The following is a 6,445-nucleotide window of genomic DNA, read 5'->3' as shown; positions in this document are numbered from 1 at the left end:
TCGCCCTCGATCATTTTTAGTCGACACCCTGTATTTAGAGTCAGATGATAGACAAATACGAATTAATTTAAACTATAGTTATTTTTTTTTCTAAATGATTGCAATATTTCCCTTTTAATAAATATCGTTTCAGTTATCCTAGTAGCCAATGATATATTTAGGTAACTATCAACGAATTAAACCCTGGAAAGATATATTGTTCGTGAGACCCTCCCTAGGAAAGATAACTATCCGCGCCCCTGGTTTAAAATTATCAAAGGTTTTACATAGATGTTAATGTTTTGTGGATGGTTTAATCTGCATAAACAGTTTCATAAAAAATATCTTCGAAGATTATGTGTACTATTTACGCTTTACGTTTGCCCTAGCTAGCTTGGAAATGAACTATCCGCTTTAGATTTGAATTTAAAGACTATATACATATGATTCTGTTAATATGAATCACATCTTAGCTTAATAATTTAGCCTTTTAGTCCTTTTGGTCAATTTTTGACTGCAAATCTATAAATACTTATTTAATTAAGTTCGATTTGGTTGGAAATCACCGCTATAAGACTTTTAGACGGATCAACCTTACTGAAAATGGCACACTATAGTGAACCGCTCTTAAAAGTAAAAATTAAGCTTATTAAAAACAATTATGATATAGTCAATTTAGTCATCCGATTCAAAAATTTATCTTGGATCACTCCGCACTATCTGTTGTTAGTTACTATGGTAATTAGGGGGGTACGTTTTTCGTATTTCCGAATCTAGGGTACGATGTGCATATAAACTTTGATAAAACGAAAGTATAAAAATTTCCTTTGTTTCGAGTCAAATTCTTGGCGGCATATACCAATACCGGCGTGCTCCCGACAGTATTTCGGGAATTATTGTATAAAAATTATTTCGAATATAATTTTCTAAATGATTTGAGATGTGTGTGGCGAATGGTTGAGGCTTCCTCGACATATCCTGCGCTCCAGGCGCGGATCTAGGATCTGCTAAAGAGGGGGGCCCATACATTTTATATGTGAAAAAAAATTAAGTTTTTCATTTTATCGCCATCTAAGGTTAGAGCTAACTTGTGTCGCCATCTACAGTTAGAGCTAACATGTATCGCCGTCTACAATTTGAGCTAACATGTATCGCCGTCTACAATTTGAGCTTACATGTATCGTCATCTACGGTTAGTTAACACGTACCTCCATCCTATTTAAATAGACGCTTAAAATGACTTTATACGAGGCATGCAATGTCAGTGCTGGGAGGCGACATGTTAAATCGCCTCGCCAAACCTAAGTCAGAGAATTCAGCTAAATGACCCCAATCATCGTCTGGAGCATTGAATTGGGAAAAATACTGCTAGAATTACAATTACGATTTCGGTTGCCATGGTTACGCGGGACCTGTTCTGATAAGACTGTACGAATTTCATCTTTATAATTAGGCGGTAGCGCCATCTATATTTTGTAAAATTATGGCTAAAAATAAATAATTATTAGCTAACTCACCGTAACTTGAGTTAAAAAGGATCGTGTTGACAAAATAAAATTATTTTTAAACAACTTCAAAGGTTTGTTTGTTACGATAAATCATACATTTCAATTTCGCATCAGATTCGCGAAAAAATTCAATTGCAATATAGTTGCCACCACTAGAGACAGATGCCGCCACGGTAGAACGATAAAGTTGACATAGTCTCCTTATGGAACAAATTGTCCCGGGCCAGCCAGATTTAGTTTAGTACCTCTATTTATTCCCAACTCAATGGTATGGAGCATTTAAAACAAAGAGTCTGGAGTTCAGACTCCCAAGTTCGACCAGAATCACGATATCGATGACTCATTGTAAATTTAAAAATTATTGCTACTATTCTCTCGTAACGAACCGTTTAATGATGAGGGGTTGAAAGTGATGAACTTTCAAGTTTTAGAAAGACATTACCTTCCCTTCCGGTCCTCATTTCTTTGAAAATATACCAGCGATATTTCTATGACTCCAGTAGAATTAAAGGTTTAGTTTAGTCTATCGTTTTAAATCCATTTTCTCTGTTTCATATTGCATTCTATTATTCCGTTTAATAATAATGTAATTGAAAGATAAAATTTAAATTTTAGGTTTTATAAACCAAAACTACCCAGGCCAGAAACAAAATTATGCAAAAGAATTAACCTTACCTTACAAACTTGAAATTTAAAACTACTAACAACAAAGACAACATTAGTTTTTACCGCGTGAATCGAATAACGAGCTGCTATAAAACATATGTCTCGATACTTTTCAAAAGCGAGTAAAGTAGGACTCCCTACTCTATGTTACTTTCACCATGCACGTTGTTTATGCGATGGTTTCACGGTTATTGTTGCTATATTTATAAAATTTTGGGCTGGCCGTCTGTACTATCGGCTAAGAAAACTTAAAGGAATATTTGAAGCAAGCAAATAATGAACTTGAGCTAACATAAGAAAACACTAGTTGCACTGTACTACTGATATAACCTAAAAATAAATATTTTAACTACTCTTTATATAGTACGTCTATGGTCTGCCCCCCCCCCCCCCCCCTTGGATCCACGCCTGCTGCGCTCGGAAAATTAGTGTGTTTTTTAACCATGGGCATTATGTCGCGCAGTAATGAGGGGGACTTCATCGTTTTATTACAGATCTCTAATAAAGTTCTGCAACAACGGAAGCTCATCAACACTATACCGGGCAATTATGCGACCCTGTAAGACTCGAAACCAAGCATCTGCTGAGAGTGGTGCTAGGGTAGAAAATGATTAGTAGTGGCTGTTAACGTTACCATCAATGTAAAATGAGGCTTGATCCATGGTTGTAATTGGTCCCAGATTTAATCTGACACAACTCGGTAGAACGTAAGGGGGGAGGGGGCTGCGAGTTTGCTACATTCAAACCTGGATGTAAATGAGCTTTATAGACTTGGTACCTTCTCTGGTTGAAGGGGTTTCCCCCAAGTTCTTCGATTTCCCCTTTCCATAAAATCTTGTCTGGGTTAACAGTAAGAGTTAGTGAAGGGAGCTGTTGGCTGTCCACCACTTCCCTACGCAATGTTACCTGGCCACCTGAATTAAGGGTATTAAAGGTATATAGATGACTTGGGCCTAGTTTGTTTACATTGATTATGAGCCTATCTTATTATTTTTAATTATTATACTAGTTTAACTAGTTAGCAGCCTCGCGAGAGCCAGGATGAACAGGCTGGGTACGATAGCCCACTGGGTGTGGAAACCGAACCAGAGAAGCATATGTAGCCTGCTGTACTGAAATCCGTGTACATACTGAATTTCGCAATTCATAAAGCCGGTCGACTTCATGGGCATTTTAACCTCATTCTGCTTAAAACAACAACACCTCGTTGAGTTTAATTTTGGAATTATGGTTGCAATTTGTTATAATTATGTTTACGGACAATACTTGGCCATTCGGGGAAGTGAGATAATGTCATGAAAGGTTGAAAGCTCCCGGAAACATTAGAAATGATGGAGACCAGACCCAACCGGACGACCAATAAACCACCATCGTTAACAAACAAATATTCACAAACCACTATTTCCTCCATCTGCTAAAAATGTAGACAGTCTCGTAAGTTATTACAATAAAATTTCTATATAATAATGGTCAAATTTAATAATAGACAGCTAGGCTAATACCCAAGGCACCACCTTAGGCCTAACTCATCATACGACATTTAAAGCCATTAATTATATTATATTTGGTGTAAATACGGTAAACAATTTAACTGATCATATCTTAACTATGGTACAGAGGTTTCGCAATTAACTTATAGTGTAGTCACCCTACGCTCCGGAGAGGGGCTCTTGTGTTTAAGATATGCTCAATATCTCGTCAAATGTGCTCAACCTATTAATGAAAGATAAACGTTAGCGATAGTTAAGAATACTTAAACGGCGCGGCATTATAAATTAAGTAGTTACAACAGTGCGTTAGACGTACTAAAACAATGCACAATTGAGGTTAACCCTTCTTACAGTACAAGCTTATCAGTTGAATATAATACGAAGCAAATTTTAATAAAATAAATATCTACAGAGGGTATTTGTATTTTTCTCGCTTATGAAATAATTGCTGCATCTTTAACGCTCATTTTATATCAACCCTCGCCCTTGATGAAGATACCGTAGAATAGCTATATTCGACATCTGGTAGTGGACGACTCGTAGACTTCCAGTTGACGTTGTGACACATACCGCATGAAAAAGACCAATGCCATCCAATTTCCAATATCATATAATGACTCGCACACCCAGGAAATCAATGGCTGCATTAGGAATCGTAGATGCCCAAATATCCACACCAATAAAAAAAATTATTAACAAGAAGCGAAATTCTTACCATTCACAAAGCACAGAAAGCCACTTGACTAAACGACAGCTCGTAAATCAATAAATGACCGTAGACGGAATAGTTATGGCTCTTTATAAATAAAAACAAACGAACCCAATTCATGAACTGCATTAAACATCTTAATCAGCCGAGAAAACGTTTAAAATAAATTACGAAGTAATGACGAACCAGTTAAAAACCAGACCAACATAAGTGTAAGCGCACGATGTATGCAACTCGATAAAAATATACGACTGAAAAAACGAAATAGATTACAAAAAACTAACGGGTTCTACCCTTTTAACTATCTCATCTGCTGACTGCGCTAAAACAAGATTTGACCTTTAAATTTTCATACGTAAAATATTTAGACTTTAACAAGTTCACAAAAATTAAAAAACAAAGTTCAATATACAATATCCACAGATATTGTATTCATCCGTTTAGTAAAAAAAACCCTCCTTATCATAATGGTTCCTTTACTTTCGTTATGTCCCCAAGGAAGTCAATGGCTCGGCAGTGAACTATCCGCATTGTAACAATGCGACCCGAGTTCATATCCTGATCACGATCAAGTTTTACAATATTTAAATAAATATAAGATTAGTATAATTTATGAATATTTAATGAAATATAAGATTAATATAATTTATGAATATTTAATGAAATATAAGATTAATATAATTTATGAATATTTAATGAAATATAAGATTAATATAATTTATGAATATTTAATGAAATATAAGATTAATATAATTTATAAATATTTAATTAAATATAAGATTAATATAATTTATAAATATTTAATTAAATATAAGATTAATATAATTTATAAATATTTAATTAAATATAAGATTAATATAATTTATAAATATTTAATTAAATATAAGATTAATATAATTTATAAATATTTAATTAAATATAAGATTAATGTAATTTATAAATATTTAATTAAATATAAGATTAATATAATTATAAATATTTCATTAAATATAAGATTAATATAATTATAAATATTTAATTAAATATAAGATTAATATAATTTATAAATATTTAATTAAATATAAGATTAATATAATTTATAAATATTTAATTAAATATACGATTAATATAATTTATAAATATTTAATTAAATATAAGATTAATATAATTTATAAATATTTAATTAAATATAAGATTAATATAATTTATAAATATTTAATTAAATATAAGATTAATATAATTTATAATTATTTAATTAAATATAAGATTAATATAATTTATAAATATTTAAAATGATGTAGATTAAATTATAGTACCTAACGTTATAACTTCGTAAAGGACATTCGCTAAAGTGGTTTTCGAAAAGCGCCTTAGCTTAACAAGCGTCGCGTCGCTGGCTTAGTGGTTAGAGTAAATCTCTTGCACGCAGCAGGCCCGGGTTCGATTCCCAGCCGGCGTCAATAAATCGCAATTTGGCACTGAGACGAATACCGTGTACAATTGGTGGAAACTCTTCCATTGGACGTTGAGAGGTTGCATAACACTCATCACTCAGTCCGTCCCAAAAGTCAATAAGAAGAAGTTGAAGAGGAAACGCCCGCACATGCACAACAGACTCAACACACACAAACACAACAGACTCCACAAGCACAACAGACTCAATACCCACAACCGTCATAATACAAACACAACATTCACACCCTACACATAAACATTACAATAACGAAATATACAATCAAACTGAATTAAAACTGTCACGACGGTGAGCGTTAACGAAAAAAACACCATCCAAACGTCACCCAACCGCAAATTAATCTGTTAACGCTCACCGTCGCAAAGTGGTTTTGCCAACCCTTCGACAGTCCTAGCAACTGCGTACGCAATGATTAACTTTAGCACGGAAAATGCGAACGCGTTCGCAGGACAGAAAGACACAGACACACAGACAGACAGACACACATATACACACACACAGACAGACAGACACACATACACACAGACAGGCAGACACGGTGATTGTATAACCCCTCCTAGGGGACTTTGTCCCCTCGGAGAGGTAATTAAAGATACAATTTCGATATAGTAGCGCTCGCGAAAAATTAAAACTAAAAAAT

This window comes from Leiobunum rupestre, chromosome 6, assembly GCF_980474605.1.
Source record: "Leiobunum rupestre chromosome 6, qqLeiRupe1.1.hap1, whole genome shotgun sequence".
In the NCBI taxonomy this organism is placed as follows: domain Eukaryota; kingdom Metazoa; phylum Arthropoda; class Arachnida; order Opiliones; family Sclerosomatidae; genus Leiobunum; species Leiobunum rupestre.
Note: the sequence above shows the minus strand (reverse complement) of the source record.